The sequence below is a fragment of the Mytilus edulis genome, chromosome 6, assembly GCF_963676685.1.
Source record: "Mytilus edulis chromosome 6, xbMytEdul2.2, whole genome shotgun sequence".
Classification (NCBI taxonomy): domain Eukaryota; kingdom Metazoa; phylum Mollusca; class Bivalvia; order Mytilida; family Mytilidae; genus Mytilus; species Mytilus edulis.
Window position 1 is genome coordinate 14557117 of NC_092349.1, and position 12395 is coordinate 14569511.

At 31.4% G+C, this 12395-nt stretch overlaps 1 long non-coding RNA gene across 1 annotated transcript; it reads right to left on the reverse strand.

Moving 5' to 3' along the window:
- Positions 1-2253: 2253 nt before the first annotated feature.
- Positions 2254-5941, reverse strand: LOC139527190 (uncharacterized). The gene is made up of 3 exons (XR_011665291.1): positions 5820-5941; positions 4038-4173; positions 2254-2532 (listed from the first exon to the last, which is right to left on the reverse strand). It is a non-coding gene; the product is annotated as an uncharacterized lncRNA (long non-coding RNA).
- Positions 5942-12395: the final 6454 nt, after the last annotated feature.

A 12395-nucleotide genomic window follows, 5' to 3' on the forward strand; every position in this document is an offset into this window, starting at 1 on the left:
TTTAATTTTAGTTCATTTATATGTTTTTGAGTTTGGTATGACATTACTTTTACCGAACTAGTACACATTTTTGTGTAGGGCCTGCTGAATTTTCTGGTGGAGTTGAAGAACCATTAGTGGCCTTCGGTTGTTTTCTGCTCTTTGGTTGGGTTGTTGTATAATTTTGTATAAGATTCATATTTTTTGTTGGAAAAACCAGTCACCAAACCTGTTGTGTGCAGAGGCTCCCTTGTTTCATTTTTTTATTTTGACATTCTGTTTTTTTTATTATCTGACCAAGCTGAGCAACCTTCTACTACAATGGTACCTATTAAATGTTGCATGCATACAGACCAAAATGAGGTTAAATTATAGTCTTGGAAAAAATAATAAATATGTAAAGTTTTTAGCTCATTTTTACAAAATTTAACTAAACAGACTGCTACCCGTTAGTTTTCCCGTTTGAATGGTTTTACACTAGTAATTTTATGGCCCTTTATAGCTTGTTGTTCGGTATGAGCCAAGGCTCCGTGTTGAAGGATGTTCATTGACCTATAATGGTTTACTTTCATAAATTGTTATTTGGATGGAGAGTGGTCTCATTGGCACTCGACACACCACATCTTCCTATATCTACTTGCTAATTGCAGGTCATTACTTCATTATTCCACTTTAATTTATGTTTATCAAAAATGAAGTGCTGTTATTTATTGTCTTTTTTTTTTTTTTTTTTTTTTATAGCAAATGCCTCTTTAAGTGATAAATTATCTTAATGTATTTTTTCAAACTTTTAAAAAGTGAATGGAAGCTGACTAAAATACACAAGATAATTCAGTAATTTTTTTTTTAACAATTTCAAGCTACTATGTGCTTATAGCTTTACAAATTTGATGGATTCTTTAATGTTTTTTTAGTGAAAGTGACAAGCTCCTTCTGAAAAAAAGCATATTCTAGTATTGCACAAACCATAAGCATTGCTATCAACAGTAAATTTAGTGAAAATATTAAAATCAAATCTTCTTATCATGTAGAAAAAGTTATGCTGCATTTTGTTCAAACTCATTTATACTCTTCAGAAACTAAAAAAAAATCAGTCAAAGTCAATCAAATGTTTAGCATTGACAATGCATTGAACATTTCAATGGAACTAACATACATAAGGTCTTTATGACTCAAGGTCAAAGCCCATAAAACAACCACCAATGACAAAATGCTTTCCATGTCCTCAACTAAGGCCATTCAACTTCAATAAACATTTGGTTTGTCTAGTCAAAGTCAAAGTGCAGTGCTAGTGAAATAGTCTCAACAGAGTAGAAATGAGTAAAAAAAAAATGTTTTTGAAGATATTTGAACATTTATAAAATGATATTTATTTCAAGATGTAGGACACACATTGGACATTTTAGTGTACTGATTTGGGTCTCCATGCTGTGGTATTTTGTTAGAAGAATGGCATCCTACATCTTAGCCTTGGAATTTATTTTGGAAAATGAAAAAAAAAACTTTTGTTGATGAAAGCATGGCAAAAGGCAATTTGATGTAAACAATTTCTGTATTTCTTTTATCTTAGTTATCAATTATAGATGTGAGGGTAGATAGGACCTTTATCGGGACTCTGGGATTGGGTGTTTTTAAGCTCGGGATTTCGGGATTGACCCTTTCAAGATCCGGGAATTCTTTTTTCAAATTTCTAGATGTCGAGATTTAAATTTATTTAAATTCGGGACTAGCTGAGGATTTCCAGTTTTTAAGCCGAGGATTTCAGGATAAGATTTCAGAATTATGATCCTTGTGGTCACAGTTATCTCCCATTGATTACAAGTAAGCTTCATCAAAACAACTCCATTCACTTGTTTAATTTTGAAAAATGACCAGAGCAACTGAATTAATTTTAAAGACCATTGAGGTAGTGGCCATTTTCCTTAATAATAAGAGTGACATTTTTCTCTTGCGGGGGAGTCACGATTTCCAAATACTTTGTTGTTTGTTAATTGCATTTGACAATTTTTTTTTTTAAAGAACAAATTAGCTTATTCAAAATAATTAAATTTGAAACTCTTCAATTTGAAAAGTTTTCTGTATGAAATTTTGTAGTTTGGTTAGGCATTGCACAAAAAGGGTGGGCTTGATATAAAAAAGTTTCACCCTGCAACATGCTCATGTGCTTAGGTCAGATATTGGTGTGTATGTAAGTTATTTGTTAGTCTGTTTATTTTATTGACAAATCTTTTAGACTTTGAATGATTTAAATTAGTTCATGTACATTGTATTGTATAAACATCAGTCTATAGTTGAAGACATGTAGATGTCTTTGGTTATTTATTTTCATTGGGTAGCTGCCTTGTTGATTTATACCCTACATCCCCCTTTTTTCATAATGATGCATAATATCTAACCAACAAAAGGAATACTCACCAAGTTTGATTATAGATGAGGTTCTTACCATAATATTTGGTAACCCCAGATATACTTAACAGCTGTCTTACTGTTCACATTGCTTACTCTTCAAGGTCATCAATCTCTTTTCTGCTCTCTGCTCAGTTGTTGGCTCCTCTAAAACATCATTTCTTTTTAATAAATATGAAAGAATGGAAATTAAAACTCTATATTATTTATCATTCTTTATAAATCTTGGTTGGTTGGCCGGGTCACCGGACATATTTTTAAAACTAGATACCCCAATGATGATTGTGGTCAAGTTTGGTTTAATTTGGCCCAGTATTTTCAGAGGAGAAGATTTTTTGTAAGAGTTAACGACGACAGACTACAGACGACAACGACGGACCGTGACGCCAAGTGATGAGAAAAACTCACTTGGCCCTTCAGGTCAGGTGAGCTAAAAAAGAGTACTTAACTTATATTACCTTATTATAACTTATAATGATAAATTTCATTGATGAAATGTATGTCTGTATAAATGACTTGTATACTAATAGCAACAAAAAGTATATTTTCATACATTTAATTTTTTTTTTAAACTTTTTCAAACTTTTGAGTGAAAATGATAAAGGAGAAGGTCCGGTAAGTACTGGTTTTGGCCTCAAATTTCAGTTTCAGCTGACGAAAGATTTTGACCACTTTTTAAACACTTAAGTGTCTATTTTACTTGATTCAATTAGTTTATGTGAAAGATTTTAACTGAATTAGTCATTAAAAACGATCCGATTCCAGCTCAAATATGAAAAATCTACCAAATATGCAGAAAAATGTCACTTTACAAATGGTTTTTGTCAAAAATGAAAGTGGCCGCATCCGTGTTCATCCACAACCTTTATATATGTTATGTATTATCATAAAATACAACTTACATTTCAATATTAAGGATGAACACGAATGCGACCACTTCCGTTTTACACGGAAACCGTCTAAAATTTAACTAAAATGCTAGAATTTCGAAGATTTCAGTAATTTAGCATGACTTAATGGCGCTACAACCCGATACATGTGCATTGCATAGTCAAAAACAGCCCATATTTATGTGGCAGACCCATTCAACTGTCCAATAAATAACTTAAAGTTTACATTTTAACAATTTTGTAAAACTGTTATATTTTCGGGCCAAATAGGGGTCTTACCGGACCTACTCCTTTTGTGCAAATTGATTATACATGTATGAGATGAAGAGGAGCAATAAAAGCACTGTTCCTTTCTTTTTGTTCATTTATTTATGCTGTCTATGTACTGATTTTGTGTTCTGGATGGATATTCCTGTGTGCATATTCTGTGTTTACCAGCTATTAAACTGTAGCACTAGGTCTATCAAAGATGAATATCACTTTATACTTTAATGTCCAAATCATAATATTAGTCAAATCTGAGAAAAGTTTATCAAAAAGAATTTTGGAGAAATTCATTATCAAAAAACTAATCCAGAAGCTTTCGGTCTCAAACATTTATGAATTTTTTTTTTAAGTATATTTAGTTAAGATCACCACAGAAACTTACAATCTAATTGCTAATATACATATAGTACAATATATTATAAGATAAACCTGCTAGTAATCCGGATGGTAAAAAAAAAATTGATTAAGTTTTGTAATAAACTATTTGACTAGTACCTGTATTCACTTGGTCTACTGTATCAAGGGAAAATCAACATGTTTGTGAAATGAAGTTGATATACTGTCTTTCTTTCCTAGATGCATCTGAATACCAATTTAGATTTTAGATAGCTAAATTTGTAGTGTCAAAGTACTGAAAAGAAACATTTAATTTTAAAATTATTCCAGAAAATGTGTTGCAAACAAAAAAGTATGTGTGTTTACTGTACCCCTACCTTCCCTAAAGTTTTGTTGGGAAATTTTTTGACTTAGCAATGTTGCTCCCATAGACTCAATACTTTTGAGTCTATTGACCCTACAATACAAGGTTTTCAACATAGACGTTTTCAGTAAGTTTTGCCAACCAGTTCAAAAACTTTACCCAAATTTGATTGGTTAAACTGTTATTTGTTCCCCAGACAGATACATGAATGTGAGCTCTATTCTTCTTGTAATATTTGCCACTGGACATTATGCAACCAACAATCAATCATGAATCTTAAATGGTTAAAGTAAAAGCTCTATGCTGTAACTTAAGTAAAGCTTGTATATATAGACATACACAGACATTAAGAAGATCTTTTACATCTCTAGTAGTAAATCAAACAAAACAGATCACATTAAAGAAATTTATGATAAATAAATGATACCTTAAATCTTCTATAACTTTGAACTCATTTGATGTCCCCAAAAATTTTAAGGAAAAACACAGGGGTTTGTCCAAGTAAAGATCAATTTAAACTAAAATGAAGCCCAATTCAAACCTGTTGATCACATGATAATGTATACACTCAAATCTACTCACTTCACACTTGAGTAACCAGCCGTGTAGCCAAATATTTTCACCTGACAAAAGTATTGCAAAAAATATATGTAACTGAATTTTGCTCAGATAAAAAAGAATTGCCCTGAAGGGAATTGTTTTTAACTTGTTAAATAACAGTAAAAGCTGAAGCATGAGGCTCAAAGAACCTGCATTCAAATTTTAAGTTTGACCACGAAAACTGAGGGCCCTCATGGGGTTTTTGATTATGTGATTACTTGGCCGTTTTTTTAATGATTATTTGATTATTAAGCCAAATATTTCATGATTATTTGATTACCTAGGACTGTATTTTTAGTTTATGATTATTTGATTACTAAAGATAAGCAAATATTTAATGATTATGTGATTATATTGGCAAAAAAATGGTGATTATGTGATTACTAGGACCCCCCCGTGAGGGGCCTCAAAACTGATAAACTAAAAAGATCTAAAAAGTGGACCAAGGACAGATATGAAGAATCGAGTTCTTCTACCTTTTGAAATATAGCTTAATAATATATACACTTCAACCCTAGACTGCATCTTCATGCTAACTGTAAAAAAAAATAGAAGTCCATTTATCAGTAAAATACGAAAAAGAAAAATAAAAATTTTCAAAACTTTGCTATCGATAGTTGAGCAAAACATATGCTATCTATATTAATGAATATTCAGTTGGTGTGACTTTCACAAACATCAATATATTTGCTATTGCAAACTTGACAAATCATGACTGCATCAACCCAGTCTAGTTTATTGTTGGTTGCTTAACGTCCAGTGTCAAATATTTCCTGCATATTTCGAACGATAAATGAACACGAGCCAGCTTCTCAAATTTCTTCAGATGGTCTTCTGTTTTCATATTTGTATTTGTATTTTATATTCATGTTCTTCATTTTTGAGAAAAGATTTTAAAAGCGGTGTTCTGAATGATCCATATAAGATCATATAATGAAAATAATCTGGAAGCATATCAAGGGGTTCAGAATATTTACCTTGGGTTTTTGTGGCTTCACGAACAGTTTCAAAGTTTACATCGTAAATCTTTTGCTTCTGTAAATTGTGTCCATCTTGTTCGTTTGAAGACAAAGTGCTATTTGAAACACTTTGGCGGGAAGTTTTCCAATGGCCAAAAATTGTGGGTCTTAAAACTTTAAACCAATGAGAACTAACAAAACAAGACACACCCTCGGTATTAAAACTACTCATAAAATTTGTTTTACCACAGCCTTGTTGAACAATAAACTTAATTAAGATCTCAAATCGAGCATAAAAAGGTCTGATAATATATTTGATATAAAAAATGACATGTAAAGATCTTTTTAATATATGCTTCAGCAATGGAAAAAATAACAGAGTTTCCCTTTAATCATGGATACTGGTTTTCAGGTAGATGTTTAATAAGTGATTTATTAGACTTTAATTTAAGAAGGGTATTAATTTTTTAAACTTTAACTTTAACCACAGAGTGAATATAATGTTAACTGGCAGAAAAAGTAAGCCCATTTATAAGTAAAATACGGATAAACATGATTTTTTTTTTTACAAAATTTACTTCTGGACAATATTTTCTGAACATATAAAACAAGTTTCTGTCCAAGTTTGTGGTAGAAATCAAGGAAATTTCAAGAAATTAAAATTAAAAAAATATAATAATAACCACAGACTGAATGTTACTGGCAGAAAAAAAAACTAAGTCTATTCATAAGTAAAATACGGATAATCAGGATTTCTTTTTTTACAAAATATTTTAAGAAGTTATTAAAATTTAAAAAAAAAACTTTAACCACAGAGTGAATGTATTGTATCCTGGCATTTATAAGTAAAATATGGAAAAATTAATTCGTTTTATTTACAAAATTTAATTCTAGATACGATCTTATGAGAATAAACAAGCTTCTGTCCATGTGTGGTAGAAATCCATGATAGTTTAGAAAGTTATTAAAATTTCAAAAACCCCGTAAAAATCGTTCAGTTAACCACAGAGGGAACATTTGTAGACGCCACCGCCGACGACAGAATGTAGGATCGCTATTGCGACAAAACTCGCATGCTCGACAAAAATCGTCGTTGACGCACATATTTTGATTTTCGAAACAAATAATATGTACTCGTTTAACACATGACATTGGTAGAATCTCTGTGTCCGTACTGTGCTATAATTTGGATAATGCATATGTGACATGTCTTCAAGAAAAGAAATTGGAGGAGAAATTGGTGTTTTTTTGGGGGGTTTTCTTTGGGGGGATTTTGTTCTGTTTACGTAATATTACAAATTTAGGTACATCGCTCCTCGGTTCATCTTCATCTATACATGTACATGTATAAGTGTATTATTGATGGAAAGAAAGGCAATTAATCTATACTCAATAACCTTTTCAGTTATGATTTTTCATACACCGATTTAAAAGTACACTAAACGGAACCAAACTGTAGGATATGTAGGTTATATGTCAATAAGACAGCAATCGAACGACAAAGTAAGCTCAGGACATCTATAGGAAAACGAAATGTAGTTTTCGACAATAGATATAGGTGTCTTCACAATATGTCAATTTCTAAATCGTCACTAATTTATATAAAAATTGTTAATAAATTTAACAGAAACGATAAAAAAAAAATCTAGCATTAAATCGCAATTGTACAAATAATTTAACAATTAAAACATTGAAACATAAAAATTTCAGAAAAAAATTACTTGGGACCTATTAAAAAAAGTAGACTTCAAGAAATGAGAAATTATGATACATGCATTGTGAAAGCCTGCAAAAATAGCTAAAAACAACAATAATCCATGTATTAAATCTTTAGAAGTGAAAAAAAAACCTTAAAAAAGAAAAACAAACATTAGAAAACCAATAAGGTCTTTCCTCACGTAGGAAAAAGATCTTAATGAGGTTACTTGCAGCCATATTCGTATATATAGAAAACATCAATATACGCCTATATGACAGTAATATACACGTATATGTATCTGGTTATACCAAGGAATTGTATATTTAAATATACAATTCCTTGGTTATACATACGCGTATGAAATTATATACGCGTATAATATAATCGCGCATTGACATGAACGGCCATGGCACTCATAGACGTCATTATTATAGGATTAAACACATTTTTTCTAGAGGTTATTGATGTGTAAACCTGATTAACTCACAAACTGAATAAAAGTCCAAAGGTTGTCCTTTTCTACAGGTACTCCAACTTACTAGGCAGATAAAAACTGGTCCTTTAATAAAGCCAAGCGTCTGAAAAACAATGATCTTTGAGGCCAAAATGATTCAATGTGTCAAAGCGACACGAATGGCCCCGTCTCAAAAAGTTGAAAAATCTGCAATTTCAGTAACACATGTAGACACAAACGTGATAGTAGTCTCACATTTAAAAAATCAGCTCAAAATCTGGAGGTGTATAGAAAAAAGTCTGTATAACCATGATTTTCAACAATTTTCAAAGTTGTAAACCCTTAACTTTGGCAAAAATTAGCCGAGCAGATCAAAACTTAAACTTGATCTGTAACTCATCATGGGTAACTCACATACCAAAAATCAGCTCATTATCTGAAAGCTTTTAGAAAAAAAAGTCCGTATAACTGTGATTATGATTTTCAACAATATATGAGGTTGTATAGGGTATATTGGGATACGGGATATTTGCCATTTTAATTTTAGGGATATTGGGATATTTGTCCTAAAAGTAAATGGGATATGGGATATTGATGCATTTATAAGGATATTGAATTTTTAACATGAAAAAAAATAAGTGGAATTTAAAAGTTAAGTACAAAAATATTTACATCTCACTTGATAAAATTGCCCAAAAAAGATCATTTTAGTGCTTTGTTGATTTTAATTGAGTTTATGGTCGTTTTATTTAAAAGTCATCCAAACCCAAGCGAAAAGTATTGATCTATTTTCGATATTTATATGCTCATATGTACTGATAATTTTAAAAGTATTTGTTTTGCTTTCCATACTTTGTTCCTTATTGTTAATTTTCCTTTTTTTGGATGGTGATGTTCCTTTGGCACTATCTTACGGTGTTTGTATATTACAACACCTCCGCTATGCCCGTGTCTGTTGTAACGTTTTGGATTTTAATGAACTAAATCTATTTATTACTGGTAAATTATTAAGTCAGGGATTTCGTTACCACAAATCACTTAAAATCTTTACTAAATTTTAGATTTGGTTTTGAAGTTTGGTTCTACAAATGTACCTGTAGAAAACTTATTTCATTTTCACGGAGATGTTGTTTACCGTGCCATTGGATGCTGGATGTGTAATGATTGATAATTTAGTCTCAGATGCATTACTTTTTATTAGTTGTAATTGGCTTTGAACTAGCTGTCAGTAACTGCGAGTACTTTCAGATCTGTACTTACTGTCTTTTTGTTGATGGGATGTACAAGTACTCGGTCACGTCCACTCTCTGTTTTTGTTAGATGTATTTCTATTTGTATCCATCTGATGAGTTAAGCCTTCTTCAACTGATTTGTATAGTTCGTTCTTATGTTGTACTGTTACACCACTGTCCCAGGTTAAGGGGAGGGTTTGGATTCCACTAACCTGTTTAACCTTGCCACATTCTGTATGTATGTGCCTGTCCAAAGTCAGGAGTCTTTAATTCAGTGGTTGTCGTTTGTTGCTGTGTTACATATTTGTTTATTGTTCATTTTTTATACATAAATTAGGCCGTTAGTTTTCTCGTTTGAATTGTAACAGTTCTACATTTGTCATTTCAGGACCTTTTATAGCTAACTATGTGGTATGAGCTTTGCTCATTGTTGAAGGTCGTATGGTGACCTATAGTTGTTAATTTCTGTGTCAAATTGTCTCTTGTGAAGAGTTGTCTCATTGGCAATCATACCACATCTTTTTTGATACTATATTTATGCTCATACGCATTGATAATTTTCTTGAAATAATCATAGATTTTTGTTAGATGTATCCATCTGATGATTTAAGCCTTATTGTCAATGTTTTTATTTGTTTTGATGCTTTATATGATTACAGGATATTTTCTTGTGTTTTACCTCTTATTTTTTATTTTTCAAAATAGTTTTAGGGATATGGGATATTTGTAAAAAATATTTATTGGGATATTAGGGGTAAACATTATAGGGATACGGGATATTGGGATAAAAACTTAATGGGATATGGGATATTGATACCCCCCCCCCCCCCCCCATAACAAGCCTCATATATCAAAGTCCATAGGCCGTAATTTCAGCAAAATTTAGGCGAGTGGAACGAAACTTAAACTTGATCTGTATCTGATCATGATTAACTAACATACCAAAAATCATCCCAATATCTGAAGGCGTTTAGAAAAAAACTTTGTATAATAGTTTGTTGCAGAATGACAGAATGACAGAATGACGGAATGACAGAAACACGGAATTACGGAATGACGGAATGACGGACGAGTTTTTGATAAAAAGCAAACCCAAACGGTTCATGAAGCCAACATGCTTTGGCAGTGGCGAATCCAGAAATGTTCATAAGTCGGGGACCACTGACAACCAGTTTTTTCCCAGAAAAGGGGGGCCCCTCTAAATCCGCCTCTGCTTTGTAGACTTTGAAAGCACTAACATTGTAAACAACTCGGTTGGTTAAGAACAATTCAAAGGCAATTGAAACAACAAACTGCAAAACTAAGAAATTTAAGAATTCGTTCATCGTCAAGACTGTGATTCATTAGAACCAACTGGAAGTAGATATAGTGTGTGCCAAGTTAGTCGAGAGCTTCAAAAACACCTCTCCATCACTGTCAATATGCGCCCTCTCTCCCGACGAGTTAAAGCAAGATTTGGTTCCTTCGACGTAACGGTTGAACGATACGGATACAGTTACAGATAACTCTGCCGGATTCAATTCGTGAAAATGTCTTAATTCAAGCTGGTATTATATGTCCTTAACTTCACTACACCAATTACTTTTATAAAGGTTATAGTGAATAGTGAATGCTAGTTTGTTGATGAGACTGCTTTCAAATCGGATAAGTCTAGCGTATAGCTTGGTTTTTAATATTGTCCAGTGGCTGGTATTTTCGGTACTCCCTATAAACCAGATAAATAATCAAGTACAAGAGTTTAAAAAAACATTTTTCATAAGATTTATATCCAAAGTCTTTAATATTATGGATTTTAGCAATATTATTCCCAAGTGTTCGACCGCACTTTTTGCAAGAATTTTCACATTCGACCAAAAAATGCCGTAGTAGCTAAATCTTACACCTTAATACTTGGATTGGTTACCTGCTTCCAACTGATGGATCTCCTGTAGTTGGTGATCGCAATACTGGTATTGTCCACCATACTGGTATAAAAAATTTGTACCAGTATTGTAACTTTTTTAAAACAGCAATACTGGTACATTACTGATATACCAGTATTGTAGTTGTATTGTTAACTATTTTTTTTATATATACTTTAATGTGTATAATGAATACTGAATTTTAAGCAAAATTAGATATTGAAGATGAAAGGGAAATTAAATGAACTCAAAAAGATAGAGGATAATTGTGAATTCAATTAACAACCTGTTAAAAATAATAACTAAATAAACAAAATATTACAATATATTATTCAAACAATTGATAATTATATAAATAATTGCTCATAATATGTCTATATTTTATTTAATTCAATGTAGATCAAATAAAATAAAAGCTTATTATCATCTGAATTAATTTTTCATAAATTCAAACAAATTATTTCACTATAACACTGTAAATTCAGCATCACATGTATGCCATCATATTTTTTTTTATAGATATTTTAATATGACATTATATATGATCACATTCATTTGTTGGTCTTTATTTTCACTATAAACAAGATAAAAGATACTAATATCCAATAAATATTAAAAGTTGCTTTAATAATAGGGGAAACTGATTATAATCAAGTTTGTCTACATGAATGTTTAGGGTAGTTAAAGCAGTTGATTCAGAACCATATGGGCAATACAACATTTTGTACAATTTGTAGCAGATATACATGTACATGTATCTACTGGTACAAATACTTAAATTAGACAAGCACTGCTACAGTAAGAAAGCCATACAGGTGTTATTTAAACTAGCTTGAAATTTAAAGAGTGTAAGAGAAAGTCCACAGACTAAATACCTGAATATCAATATAGGAAAGTTGTGCAGATATGCCATCTAAAGAAGAAATAAACAACATCAATGCTGATGATACAGAAGCTATAACAGCATTAATGTCAATATAAAATGCGCTAACAGTGCTAAAATATACTATTGAGTCTTGGATTGTGAGAGCTGGAAGAAACGTAAAGAGTTTGTTAAAATGCTGAGACGGTACGGTTCCCTCAAGAAAAAAAAACCATCTGAATATTTAAAACTTTCTTTGATTACAATCACAGTGTACCTGACATCTATGGCAACATCAGTTAAAGTTACTAAACACACATGTACAATCATTCCATATAAAATGCTTTGTCATGTCATATGTTAATATCATTATGCATATATATGTGACACCTTTAATAAAAGATTAATTACCTATATGTCTTGTTTATTTAAAAAAAAACAACACA